We start from the raw sequence: 15,347 nt of genomic DNA, 5'->3' as shown, positions 1-15,347 counted from the left end.
GTTTATCGTTCTATGTCAACAGCTCCCTATTTTTCGATAAGCGAACAATTTTTATAATATGATTCTGATAGGATTTTTGCATGGGTGTCACAAAGTTGTATAATTTACCCTTTTCCTCTTTTTTTATTGAACTGTATACATGAAAGCCAGCCCCGTGGTGTAGGGGTAGCGTGCCTGCCTCTTACCCGGAGGCCCCGGGTTCGATTCCCGGCCAGGTCAGGGATTTTTACCTAGACCTGAGGGCTGGTTCGAGGTCCACTCAGCCTACGTGATTAGAATTGAGGAGCTGTCTGACGGTGAGATAGCGGCCCCGGTCTAGAAAGCCAAGAATAACGGCCGAGAGGATTCGTCGTGCTGACCACACGACACCTCGTAATCTGCAGGCCTTCGGGCTGAGCAGCGGTCGTTTGGTAGGCCAAGGCCCTTCAAGGGCTGTAGTGCCATAGGGTTTGGTTTGGTTTGGTTTGGTATACATGAAAATTTGAGTTTTTACAATATTTACAGCTGTGTACATAATCAGAAAATTTTACAAGTTTTGCATTATTTACAAAGTTTTACACCTAGATATTTACAGTTTTCCAGGGTACAATTTTCACAGTATTGAATGTGTGTTAACGAGGATATTTATAGTATTTACAGTGTATAAATATTTAGCTTGTGATGAATTGTTAGCACACTGATTACATTTGGCTGGAGAGTTCTGGCTCCTGAAACCGAGTGAATTTTATTAGTATATTTGCTCTTAGTATGACTATTGGTTGTTTGGACGGAAGGGAGGAGATCACTGAGGGCTCACTTGGTTTTATAATTTTATTGGTCTTGTTGTGCGTGGGATGGTGGGGAGTTAGGGGGTAGTCAGTAAATTATAGGAGTTGGGGTGGTGGGTGTGCAAATCTCAGACATTACTACACTATCATAATACCAGAGACTTTGTATGCAGCGGAATGCCTTGCTATGAACAAGAGAGACCTCATAGAATTACTATTATTTTTTTTATATATTTTTTTTTTTTTTTTTTTTTTTTTTGCAGGTTGCTTTACGTCGCACCGATACAAATAGGTCTTATGGCGACGATGGGACAGGGAAGGGCTAGGAGTGGGAAGGAAGCGGCCGTGGCCTTAATTAAGGTACAGCCCCAGCATTTGCCAGGTGTGAAAATGGTAAACCACGGAAAACCATTTTCAGGGCAGCCAACTGTGGGGTTCGAACCCACGATCTCCCGAATACTGGATACTGGCCGCACTTAAGCGACTGCAGCTATCGAGCTCGGTCATAGAAAAATTGGAAATTAAAGAAAGAAAGAAAGAAAGAAAGAAAGAAAGAAAGAAAGAAAGAAAGAAAGAAAGATCTTAAAGAGAATTCTTGGCCCAATTAAAGAAGAAGGTGAATATAGACGCCGGCATAACTATGAGCTGTAAACTTATGTCCAGAAGATCTCTGATGTAACGCGGAGAAGGAGAATTGCATGTTATGGCCACTTGCTACGAATGAAATCCGGACGATTATCGAAGCAGATCTCTTCTTATTTTTAATGCTCATTACCTTCTACTTTACACTTCTTGACACTTTCCCATTTTGAGAAATTTAAAACCTGTCCTTTCATCCCTTGGGGTAGTTTACCTTGATGTTATAATACTTGACTTCAGTCACCATCACCATTTTATTCTTACTGTGTTCAGTAAGCTTATCTTCTGTATAATGTTAAACATGGAAGAACATGGTATCTAACATGTTTCAGATACAAGTCATTCGGTGAACCCATAATTGTACCACTTTAAACTCTCCTTTGTAATTAATGCTCACAGAACGGTAGAACATTTTATTCTAGAACTCGCAGTTAGCTAAAAGTTTAGTGCATTTGTATTCCTCGCGCGTGTAGCGTGCGATAATACAGGACTTAATTCAAGGCGCGAGAACAAAAGGAGTCTTGGCTTGCATGCTCACCTCTGTATATCACTCACAAGACACGCAGGCAGGTTAACCTAATTAATTAATAGAGGTACCTTATTAAGTGGGTCATCAAGTGGTCAAGCTGATCTAATAGAGTTGCTACCGGGCATTCCCATCTATCATAACTATGTTTGTTCGAGTCTGTCAACTATTACCCGTCATTTAGCACCTGGCTCTCCTCACACCAATGGTTCATAACGCGTTAAATTTGCTTAGCCCAGCAAGTTATGAATAATGGCGCTGTGCTTGTCCAGGTACTTTCCGGAACAAGGCATTTCTTATCAGTCCTCGACAAATCATCAAGACAGTCAGACCGAGCTCGATAGCTGCAGTCGCTTCAGTGCGGCCAGTATCCAGTATTCGGGAGATGGTAGGTTCGAACCCCACTGTCGGCAGCCCTGAAGATGGTTTTCCGTGGTTTCCCATTTTCACACCAGGCAAATGCTGGGGCTGTACCTTAATTAAGGCCACGGCCGCTTTCTTCCCAGTCCTAGCCCTTTCCTTTCCCATCGTCGCCATAAGACATATCTGTGTCGATGTGACGTAAACCCAATAGCAAAAAAAAAAAAAAATAGCAAGACAGTCATTGTTCATTTTTAATCTTTTAGCACTATGTGCTGATGTTACGTGTAACAGGTCTTGACCATTGTAATAGACAGTCGCGTGAATCTATTACTTGTAATGTCTGTTTTGTAATTAATTTGGTTGTGGTGCCTGTACTTCATCTTTCTTGTCCTTGATATAATTATTGTAGTTGTACCAAGCCAGAGCCAACGGCCGTAGCCGTGTTGAAACACCGGATCCCGTGAGATCTCCGAAGTTCAGCAACATTGGGCGTGGTCAGGAGTTGGATGGGTTGTCACGCGCTGTTGGTGGGGGGTAAGGGAATGGAGGAGCGGAAAGGAACTGGCCACTCTACCGCACGTAAACTCCGGCTCAGGAACACCTCTGCGGAGGTTCGAACCTGCCTTCGGGCAGAATAACCCTTACCTTACCTCCCAAGCCAGAGTTTCTCTCATGCATCGTCTTCCTCCATCTTCCTATCCTGGTCTTCCTTTTCTTCCCCTGTTTCCTTTCAGAGATCCTCAGCTATATTGTTTTTCCACCTCAACTTGGGACGTTTTCTCCTCTTTTCAGCTACAATTATCACTCTCGCTCTCTTCCTCAAGTATTATTCGTTCCTTCTCTCTGTACAGCCAAACCATACCAGCATTACGTTCGTGAACCATCTCGCATAAGTGTCCAGCCTTCACGGTATCTCTTATATAGTAATTTCTGCTTTTGCCTTTTGTTGTCAAGTTGAGATGTATGCACTGATATGAGTCTTCTTTCACTTCCTGGCCTCTTTCTCAATTTGTTTCGGTTGGCACTTGATGAAGATTTACCCAGTTTTACGGCAGGATGTCCTTCATACCGCCAACTCTACGTGGAGGAATGTATTCACTTTTGAGAGTTTCTGCGCTGGTTGGTAGTGTAGTATGTTGCATATAGGTAAAGATAAGTGCATTAAGGCGATCACAAACACCTCGCCAGCTACACACAAATAAAATCCCCAGCGTGGCCAGATATTGAATCGAAGACACGCTGAACTGAAGCCCGCAGCTAAGGAGCCAGACGTCTGTACTAATGCGAGTACTTGTAAGTATTTGATGCTTGTTATATGAAGGAACCTTTGATGCTTATACTTTAGGTACCAACTCGATAGACTCTAGCAGTCTGATAATCAGCAAACATCATGTTGTAGGACATCTATTATTGTTGAGACTTTGAAGCTGGAAAACACACACCAGTAGAGGAATTGCAATAGTACAAGTTAGTGGGCAAATTCACTCGCACTATTGGCTAAGCTGCCATAGTGAGATTCGACAGTAACAACAATTTTATTCCAAGAGGCTTTCATATAATTTTCAGTAATACAATGCTACTTTACTATAACAAGTAAAGAATCAACCCTAGTGAATAATATATCAGTACGTATCATGAGTGTAAATAATAACAGTGAAATAGTAACTAACAACAATGATATTCCGGCTCTCTGGCTGAATGGTCATCGTGCTGGTCTTCTATTCATAGGGCCCCAGGTTTGATTCCCGGTTGGGCCGGTCAGTTAAATCCTTCTGGTTCGTGAACTGGGTGTCTTGTGTTCGACTCGACACACATCTGTATGCAACACACTACACTACGAACTAGTCAGAATCACGCAATAACGAATATATAAGGTCGGTTCGGGATGGGCATCCGGTTGTAAAATTAGCCTAAATTCATATTACTTACTGGCCCAATAAACTGCAACTAAGGCCAGGAGAGAAGAAACATCCGTAATGGTTAGTTCAGATTTAAACGGTCTAGGTTTAATGTTACGTGCTCGAGCGACCGTCAGCCTTGTTGAGCCCCTTCAGAATTAACTGAATGTGGATGACTAAACTCGAGGAACTTCCCAGCCCGCCCGAGGACATGTCATGGCCCTTCCATTATGGTTCCCTTCATCTAGTTTCTCCGTGGGATTTGAGAAGGTGCTAGCATTAGGGCCTAGGAAAATAGGAACATGCCCAGAGAGGAAGCTAGGTGGACCGAGGTTAGGGAGCTTTCCATCTGTAAATCCATCCGTCTTTTATTCACTGACAACAACATATATACAACATTATAACTGAAGCACTCTTTCAAAAGTAAACCAATAAACTTCCATTGGCCTCTACATACAAGAGAGAACAGAAAATCTATTATCTCCAGAAAATATAATGCAAACAAGTAGTACTAGAAAGTAACATTAAACGTTAACATTAAAGAAAAAGAAACGTCGTTCAACTGGCCATAGGCCCCTGGACTACGAACCCGGCCCATCCAAACAGCACAGCACACACAGAAGCACAACTCAAATCCACTTACACACCCATTCGCGGCCACAAGCATTAACCTCTCACTCAATACACACACATACAACATTCACTCACGACTTACGCTCCGATGTTCGCAGCCCAAAAGCCTTGGGTTCGAAAGGAACCTTCCAGTAGTTGCTCAAGAGAGCGACCAATAATTAGTGAGAGTCTAACGCTGGATACAACTAGCCACCAAGACTACGTTTGAGAAGGGAAGGGGAAGGGACAGGAGGGGGAAAAACCAATGTAGAAACAATACACTCGACTCACAGCGCAGGCGCACTTCAAGTGTCTGTAAGCGTCTTGTGAGAGAGCGTCAGAGAAGTTTCTCGTAACGCAATTTCTTAAATATATGAAAATATCTGTGATAGATTTCTGAAAAATATGTCAGAAAATTTCGATCTCCAGCCGAATACTGAATGTTCTAGTGGCCCAATATCGAGGTATAAATACAAGGCCCCTGCGAGCGAGCTGTCATTGTGGTATCGAAGAGTCCAGTGACTGGGATGTAGACCAGGACCTCTCTGGGTGCATGCACTGTGCACGGTGCAAAACACGACTTCGTTTGGTTGACCAGAGCGCAGACCCCCACTCCTCGATTTGGAGCAATAGCGCTGTCTCTCTCTTTCCCCACGCCTGTCTCGCTCGCTCCCCCTGTGTCTCTCCTCCACACTTGCTCCGTAGCGCTCCAAATCAGAGCTGAGTTGAGCCGAGTTGAGCCGAGCTTAGCCGAGTAGCGCAGAGACGAAGCGTTGGTCCGAGCCGAGCCGAGCCGAGCGGGACCGATGCATTGTGCACAGGAACTCTGCGCCGCTGTTTGCACGCGTGAGATTTTGGGCGTTTGATTGGCCCTGATGTAGACGACAGAACGGAAGACCGTACTGTGCGTTCGTGTAATTCTCTGGACTGAGTATCGCCGGGAGCCAGCGAGAAAACACGTTATCGTGAGTGCGAGGATAAACGGACCTATGTTAATGTTCGCTGTTGTGAGTATCGTCCTGCTATTGAACACTGTTGAGCTGTTTAGTTGTTCACTGCATGGGACTGTGTGAATTATCGGACTGCCTGTGGAATGGAACCAACGAACAGTCGTCGTGTGTCGACTGGCCCGTAGTCCTGTGTTCAGATCCAGTGGTCTACACACAGTTGCCGCATGAGGTGACTGGACTTGGGAAGTGAAGGTAAGGATTTTATCGAGTCCGCAGGTAGAGTAACGGGCTGGACCTCCTGCTGCGCCATAAGGAAGAGCAATTTGTAAATAGACAGTAATTAGTAAGTGTGGTCATTCATAACTGGTTGGAATTGTGTGTGTAAATATGTGTGTGTGCATTTATTAGGTCATCCGGAAATAAATTAGAGTAATGAAACAGTGTAGTAAAATGGTATCAGAAGTTAGAATAGACCCCATGTGTGATACATCATTGTAATCAGTGTGAATAAGCGGACCAGATACTGCAGGTTTCGACCGCCATCTGGAACATTCCAGAACGTCGGTGTATAGTGAATGCACACTCATATGAATATGTTTTCATCTTTTGTTAATTACTGCATGCCAGTTGAGACCAGAGGCCACACGAAAATGGAGGCACAGTTAAATGCGCTCTCCGATATGATGATGAAGAAGATGCAAGAGAAGATGGAAGAAAATCAAAAGAAGATGGAGGAGAAGATGGAAGGAAATCAAAAGAAGACGAGGGAAATTCAAAAGATGATGGAAATCAAGGGAAGGTCGAGGAGAAGATGGAAGAAAATCAATAGGTGGGGAAGAGACAGAAGAAGGCCAGAAAATGACGATGGAGAAGATGGAAGAAGGCAAGAAGAAGGTACATAACGTACAGCGACTTGTCGAGCAGGGTCATCACGAGATAAAGGATATTCTGCAGGTAGAAATAACTGAAGTGAAAGACGAACGTGAAGAAAACATAGGGATAGTTGACGGGAAAATAGCTATGGTCGATCAAAAATTCAACGCTATTTGCCAGGACCTGATGCGAGAAGTCACCCAGCAACGCGATAACGTACGAAACGGGACCTATGTGGAGGGACCACCGAGTTCGACCGAGGTAACGCCACCAACCTTCGACGAGAAGGTACCATGGAGTATGTACCTGCGGCAGTTCGAGGTGGCCTGTTCTGCTAACCACTGGAGTGAAGGGGACAAAGCTACAGCCCTCGTCATGGCTCAGAGAGGGGAATACCTCAATGTACTCCTGGCGTTACCAGAAGGCGCTCAGAACAACTAGACCGTGCTAGTAGCCCGCATGGACGCCCATTACGGAGATCGCCACCTACAACAGGCGTACCAGACCCAGCTTCGAACCAGAACTCAGAAGAGTACGGAGACACTCCAGGAATTCGAGACAGATGTCGCCCATCTCGTTAGCCTGGCCTACCCATCAGCACCAGAAGGGCTCCTCGAACAGCTGGGTAGGCAGACCTTCATAGATGGATTACGTGACCCAGATACTCAACAGGCACCTTCGCTTCGCCCGCCACAAGAACGTAGGAGACACTTTCGGCCACGCGTTGAAGTTCGAGGCCGCGAAGCAGGCATCGAGTCTACAAACCAGGGTGTGCCACCTGCAAGTGGACGAAACTCCGCGGTTGCAGAACGATAAGTCCCTGGCCGATTTCTTCGAAGCCGTGAGAAAGTTCTATGAAGCCGAGCGGAACCCAGCGAACGAGACAAAGGAACAACGCTCGAGCCATCGGGTACCACGAAGGCCAGTCACCTGTTGGAATTGTGTTATCGAGGGCCACATACGCCGTAACTGCGAATACCGCCGAAGACGGGAGCCATCATCTGACGTCCCGACGACCAAGAAGTACACCAGTCAGGAAATGACTATTAGCCAGCCTTGAGGAGGCGGGCGAATGTTCGCTAAGGAAAGTCGTCAAGCCCCAACAGCCCACGCTCACGTAACGAGACTGCGATCAGATAGCAGCAGCCTAATGGTAGATGGAGTCGTCGACAGGGTTGGCGCGGAGCATGCTGATATACACTGCAGCAACGAGGACCAACGTGAAGCCAGCAGTTGCGCAACGGTGGAGAATTCGACCCCTGCCGGTGAACCTCAGCCAGGCCACTGCCACAGGAGAGATGACGCCTGTCCACGGTGAGACAGTGATGAAATTCTCCGTAGGGCGGTGGACAGTGAAACACTGGGTTCTCGTTACGGATATCTTGTACGAGATTATCATCGGACTCGACTTTCTGAACAAACATAAAATCATCCTGGATATGAGCGTCATCACACTTCGGTACGGGGTGAAGAAATTGCCATGCTACCAGCGCGGGAAAGCACTGCTTTTTGCCAGGTTATGCTGCGAGAGGACCTGAACATCCCAGCAAGAACTGAGATTGACGTGGCTATGGACGTGGGTGGAACTGCTGGAGGTTTGACGGCTATTGTGGAGCCGGAATATCAGAGCGGTCAAACAAAGGGATTACTGATTACCAAAACCTTAATCAGCACCTCTCATCAGCCTTACGTTCGACTGACCAACTTGAGTGACTACGACGTCGCCATCCACCAGGGCACAACGCTTGGAGTTTGTGAGCCCGTTGTATGGATTACTCGCTGCGAAGCCATCGAGTCGGATCAGCCAGACACAGGAGCGAGAGCAGGGCGGAACATGCCAAAGGTCCTACGGAAGTTGGTAGACCTACTGTTGGAGTATCAAGACGTTCTATCCCTGGACAGCAACGACCCGGGATTGATGACACTCTGGATACGATATCAGGGTCGAAGTTGTTCCCTACGCTGGATCTGAAAAGTGGCTTCATTCTGAAGACCGAGGGAAGACTGCGTTTTCAGTTGGATATGGTCTCTGGCCATTCAAAATAATGCGATTCGGATTGTGCAACGTCCCGGCACCGTGTGAGAGGCTGATGGAGAGTGTGCTGAGAGGGCTGCACTGGAAGACGTGCCTGATTTACCCGGATGACGTCATCGTTCTCCGAAGCACCTTTGACGAGCACCTCAAGAATTTGAGGGAGATTCTGGGAAAATTGAGAGCAGCCCGGCTGAAATTGAGCCCGAAGGAAGTACAGTACCTCGTTCATATCATCTCGAAGGAAGGAGTCCGAACGTATCCTGAGAAAACTATGACGGGAAGGGAGTGGCCAGTACCTAAGAACAAATCTCACCTTCGAAGCTTCCTGGGCCTCTGCACCTACTACCGTCGATTCGTCAGGGGATTTTCCAACATTGCCAAGCCGTTGCATCGTCGTACGAAGAATGACCAACGGTTCACCGAGACAGAGGAATGCCGAAAAGCTTTTGACCACCTGAATCACGCACTATGTACAGCACCGGTTCTGGTATATCCCAGAGCTGGGATGAAATTTGTGTTCGACACGGACGCCAGCGAATTTTGTGTATTGGGGGCGTCCTGTCTCAGGTCATGGATAACGAAGAGCAGGTAGTTTCATACTTCAGTAAGGCCCTCTCAAAACCGGAAATAAATTATTGCGTCACCCGGAAAGAGTTGCTGGCCATTGTGAAGACCATCGAGCATTTCCATAAGTACATTTATGGCCAAGAATTGCTCAAATGATCTGACCATGCATTACTCAGGTGGCTTCTAAATTTCAAGAACTCGAAAGGACAGCTCGCTCGACGGCTGGATAGATTGCAGCAGTGCAATTATGTGATCGAACACCGCAAGGGTGAACTACATTCCAACGCCGACGCTCTGTTCCCAAGGCCTTGTCCCGAAAACTGCAAGTTCTGCTCCAAGAAAGAAGGTGAACACGACATTCCCTGTCGAAGGACCACCATAAAGTTCCAGGGAAGTTGGAGTCACGAAACCTGGATTAATGCGCAGTGGGATGATGAGTACATCGCACTGCTGGCCGAGTGGAAGATCACCCGCGTACCGTGGTGTGGATGGATAAACGTCAGTGACCTCAGCCTAAAAACTAAGTCATACTGCTCACAATGGGACACGCTGGTGACCAGGGATGGATTACTAAAGCGCGTCTGGGAAATCAACGAGGGGAAGACTCTCCGGGTGTAGGTGGTTGTCCACGCTGTATGGTAGCGGAAGTCCTGAAAGAAGTTCATGGTGGAGCTTCGGGAAGGAACCTCGGAGTAATGAAGGCCTTGGAGAAGTTCCGAGAAAGGTTCTACTGGGCATGGTGCCGATCGAATGTGGAAGACTTCTGCACTAGATGCAACGAGTGTGCTGCCAGCAAGGGACCAAGTCGGAGACATAAAGGCCGAATGAAAACTTACAACGTCGGCGCGCCCGTCGAGAGAGCGGCAATTGATCCGGACCATTCCCTACCCGTGACACAGGAAATCATTATATACACGTCGTCACTGATTATTTCACGAAGTGGCTGGAGGCATATGCTGTTCCGAGCAAGGAGGCAACTACGGTGGCGGAAACCCTTGTTAACGAGTTTCTCAGTAGAGACGGCGTATCATTGGAGCTGCATTCCGATCAGGGATGGAACTTCGAGTCAGCGGTCTTCCAAAAATCTGTGCCGTTTGTTGGATATCCGGAAGACCAGGACCACGCCTCTATATCCCCATTCGGACGGAATGGTGGAGCGATTCAATAGGACCATTGAGAATCACCGGCGTATAGTCGTCGAACATCAGAGAGACTGGTATCATCATCTTCCCCTGTTTCTCTTAGCGTACCGGTCTGCAGTGCACAAGGCCATGGAATGCACTCCAGCAAGGAAATTGTTTGGAAGAGAACTGCGCCTCCCGGTGGATTTAGCGTTCAGTTGACCTGACGATCATCCTGTCCCTACCGATCAGTACTGCCTCGATCTAGCAAGGAAACTAGAGGATGTACAAGGCCAGTCCGGAAGAGATTGAAAATAGAGAGCGACCGAATGAAGGAACGATAAGACCAACGAAAGGACGCTACTGGATATCAGGAAGAAGACCTGGTATAACTGTATAACCCCATAAGGAAGAGACGTGTGTCCCCCAAACTACAGTTGGCGTGGGAAGGACCTTACCGTGTTGTCAAGAGAATAAATGACGTTATCTGTCGCATACAAAGGAGCTCGAGAAGCAAGACGAAGGTGGTGCTTCTGGACCGATTGGCGCCTTACCGGGGAGCAGCTGAAGAAGGTAAGTGATCGGGACGATCAGCTTTTGAAGGGGGGCAGTAGTATAATGGGACAGTTCTGCCGCCTCCTCCGCCGCCCGCCTCCTCCGCCGCCCGCCTCCTCCTCCCTCCTCCTCCTCCTCCACCTCCCTCCTCCTCCTCCTCCTCCCGCGGGAAATTGGAATTTTGGCGCGAGATTTGAATTTGTAAACAAAGCCACGTGCTTTTTGACAGCTGTCATCGACAACAACGCATCGCTAACCTCAGTACTGCCATCTTGACGGGCCTAAACCTCACTAGTACCAACTTAACCTAACTAGCATGAGGTAAACAAAGCCACGTGTTTTTTGACAGCCACGTGCTTTTTGACAGACAACAACGCATCGCTAACCTCACTGCTGCCATTTTGACGGGCCTAAACCTCACTAGTACCAACTTAACCTAACTAGCGTGAGGTAAACAAAGCCACGCGTTTTTTGACAGCCACGTGCTTTTTGACAGACAACAACGCATCTCTAACCTCAGTACTGCCATCTTGACGGGCCTAAACATCAGTAGTGCCAACTTAACCTAACTAGCGCGAGATAAACAAATCCACGTGCTTTTTGACAGATTTGTAAACAAAGCCACGTGCTTTTTGACAGACAACAACGCATCGCTAACCTCAGTACTGCCATCTTGACGGGCCTAAACCTCAGTAGTGCCAACTTAACCTAACTAGTGCGAGGTAAACAAAGCCACGTGTTTTTTTGACAGCCACGTGCTTTTTTGACAGCTGTCATCCGCCATCTTTAAACCACAAAGCACTGTGCTGCCCTCTTGAGATGCAAAATTCGTCACCTGTCATCGGCAGTGCTGCCATCTTGACGGGTCTAAACCTTAGTGCTACCAACTTAACCTAACTAGCGCGAGGTAAACAGAGCCACGTGTTTTTTGACAGCTGTCATCCGCCATCTTTAATCTATAGAGCACAGTGCTGCCCTCTTTAGCTACTTACCTTTGAAATGTGGTGGCGGATAATTTGAAAAATGCTTTTTGACAGCAGCCATCTTTGTGCACCGTGCTGCCCTCTTTAGCTAGATACCTGTGGTGGCAGGCAATTCCACATGACAGCAGCCATCTTTAATCAAGAGAGCACTGTGCTGCCAACTTTACCTAGATACCTTTGAAATGTGGTGGCGGCAAATTGAAAAATTTCACGTGCTCTTGTTTGGAAACAAACTCACATGCTTTTTTGACAGCTACCATCCGCCATCTTTGATCAACAGAGCATAGTGCTGCCCTCTATGTGGTGGCGGCAAATTCCACGTGCTCTTGTTTGGAAACAAAGCCATGTGCAGCTGTCATCCGCCATCTTTAATCAACAGAGCACCGTGCTGCTATCATGCGGGCAATTTCGTCAGCTGTCATCCGCCATCTTTAATCCACAGAACACCGTGCTGCCCTCTTTGTGGCTACTACCTTAAGCACGTAGTAGCGGGCAATTTGAAAAGTTCTGCTAGCTATCATCCGCCGTCTTTAATCAAGAGAGCACCGTGCTGCCATCTTTAGCTAGATACCTTTGAAATGTGGTGGCGGCAAATTGAAAAATTTCACGTGCTCTTGTTTGGAAACAAACTCACGTGCTTTTTCGACAGATACCATCTGCCATCTTTAATCAACAGAGCATAGTGCTGCCCTCTTTAGTTTGAAATGTGGTGGCGGCAAATTCTACGTGCTCTTGTTTGGAAACAAAGCCACGTGCAGCTGTCATCCGCCATCTTTAATCCAGAGAGCACCGCGCTACCCTCTTTAGATGTAAATTCGTCACCTGTCATCCGCAGTGCTGCCATTTTTAGCTAGATACCTTTGAAATGTGGTGGTGGATAATTTAAAAAGAGAAATTCTACAGCAGCCCTCTCTCAACGCTAATTGCATAAGATGACGGCTATACATGACTCCTTAAGGGTGCTTACGCAAGATGGCTGCTATACACAGGTTCTTATGAGACTCCCTTGGGATGCTTGCGCAAGATGGTTGTTATACATGGCTCCTTATGAGATGCCCTAGGGATGCTTGCTCAAGATAACGACTGCTCTTATGGGACGGCTTAAGTGTCCTTGCACAAGATGCCTTGAGACGCCCTAAGGATGCTTGCGCAAGATGGCGGACACAAGATGGCGGCTATACACAACTCCTTATGAGACGCTTTAAGGGTGCTTGCGCAAGATGGTTGCTACTCTTAGCTTAGAGGCTAACGTGTCGTGCTAGTTCGATTCATTAAATTTAGGGCTTAAATGCAAAATGTTAAATATATCGAAAACGGTGCACCGTAGAGCAAAACGGACAAAATTTTTCTGCCTAATACCTAGGTTCGCAGTATGAGGAACAAGAAAATCATAGTCTAACGATGGGATCAACGGTTCGGTTCCTACTTAGGCCCTTTGATATTTGCTCTGTTTTAGCTTGTATTGAAGCGAGTCTTCGTAACATGATCAGGTCTAACTATGGTAGAGAGTATAACGTACCGTGCTGGTTCGATTCATTAAATTTGGAGGCTTAAATGCAAAATGTTAAATATCTCGAAAACGGTGCATCGTAGAGCGAAACGGACAAAATTTTTCCGCCTAATACGTAGGTTCGTAGTATCAGGAACAAGAAAAAACATAGTGTAATGATGAGATCAACGGTTCGATTCTTACTTAAGCCCTTTGGCATTGGCAGCTATCTATTTCTACAAGATGGTGGCTGCTCTTATGAGACACAAGATGGCTTGAGACGTCCTAGGGATGCTTACGCAAGATGGCGGACACAAAATGGTGACTATACATAGCTCCTTATGAGACAGCCTAGGGGTGCTCGCACAAGATGGCAGCTACTCTTATGAAGAAAGCTAGCTTAGAGGCTACTGCGCAAGATAACAGCTGCTGTTATGCATGTGGTGGAGGGCAATTTGAAATTCTATGTGCTTAATCAACAGAGCACCCTGCTACCCTCTTTAGCTGAAATGTGGTGGTGGATAATTTGAAAAATTCTTTTGACAGCTATCATCTTTAAACAATGGCGACTATACATAGGCTGTTAAGGCCTTATCATTCTCCTCCTCCTCCTCCTCCTCCTCCTCCTCCTCCTCCGCCTCTTATGTCAAGGCATAGCTTTATATCGAACAAGTTTAAACCTGCATCGCGAAGGCAAGCGTGTGCAGCGATAACATTATTATGCATGTTTAGCTGTACTCGATACGACATGTGATCAGAACATTGATTGATGCGTTCAGAAAACAAAATAAGTGATCAAGACTAGAATCGAACACTGTACTCAATACATCATGTGTTTAGAATATGTCAGGGGATACCCTTGTTCTAAGAAGATAAGATTGAAACATAACAAGACTAGAATAGAACACTGTAATCGATGTTGCTAACTTCAACTGGTGGCTGCTCTTATGAGACACAAGATGGCTTGAGACGTCCTAGGGATGCTCACGCAAGATGGCGGACACAAAATGGTGACTATACATAGCTCCTTATGAGACAGCCTAGGGGTGCTCGCACAAGATGGCAGCTACTCTTATGAAGAAAGCTAGCTTAGAGGCTACTGCGCAAGATAACAGCTGCTGTTATGCATGTGGTGGAGGGCAATTTGAAATTCTATGTGCTTAATCAACAGAGCACCCTGCTACCCTCTTTAGCTGAAATGTGGTGGTGGATAATTTGAAAAATTCTTTTGACAGCTATCATCTTTAAACAATGGCGACTATACATAGGCTGTTAAGGCCTTATCATTCTCCTCCTCCTCCTCCTCCTCCTCCTCCGCCTCTTATGTCAAGGCATAGCTTTATATCGAACAAGTTTAAACCTGCATCGCGAAGGCAAGCGTGTGCAGCGATAACATTATTATGCATGTTTAGCTGTACTCGATACGACATGTGATCAGAACATTGATTGATGCGTTCAGAAAACAAAATAAGTGATCAAGACTAGAATCGAACACTGTACTCAATACATCATGTGTTTAGAATATGTCAGGGGATACGCTTGTTCTAAGAAGATAAGATTGAAACATAACAAGACTAGAATAGAACACTGTAATCGATGTTGCTAACTTCAACATGTGATCAGAACATTGATTGATGTGTTCAGAACACAAAATAAGTGATCATGACTAGAATCGAACACTGTACTCGATACAACATGTGATCAGAACATTGATCGATGTGTTCAGAACACAAAATAAGTGATCAAGACTAGAATCGAACACTGTACTCAATGCAACATGTGTTTAGAACATGTTAGGGGGTACCCTTGTTCTAAGAAGATCAGAATGAAACATAACAAGACTAGAATCGAACACTGTAATCGATGTTGTTAACCTCAACATATGATCAGAACATTGTTTGATGTGTTCAGAGCAAAAGTACAATTTTGATGATTTGCTTAGTGTAAAATCAAAAACTATGGAAACACA

Source organism: Anabrus simplex, chromosome 1, assembly GCF_040414725.1.
Source record: "Anabrus simplex isolate iqAnaSimp1 chromosome 1, ASM4041472v1, whole genome shotgun sequence".
Classification (NCBI taxonomy): domain Eukaryota; kingdom Metazoa; phylum Arthropoda; class Insecta; order Orthoptera; family Tettigoniidae; genus Anabrus; species Anabrus simplex.
Note: the sequence above shows the minus strand (reverse complement) of the source record.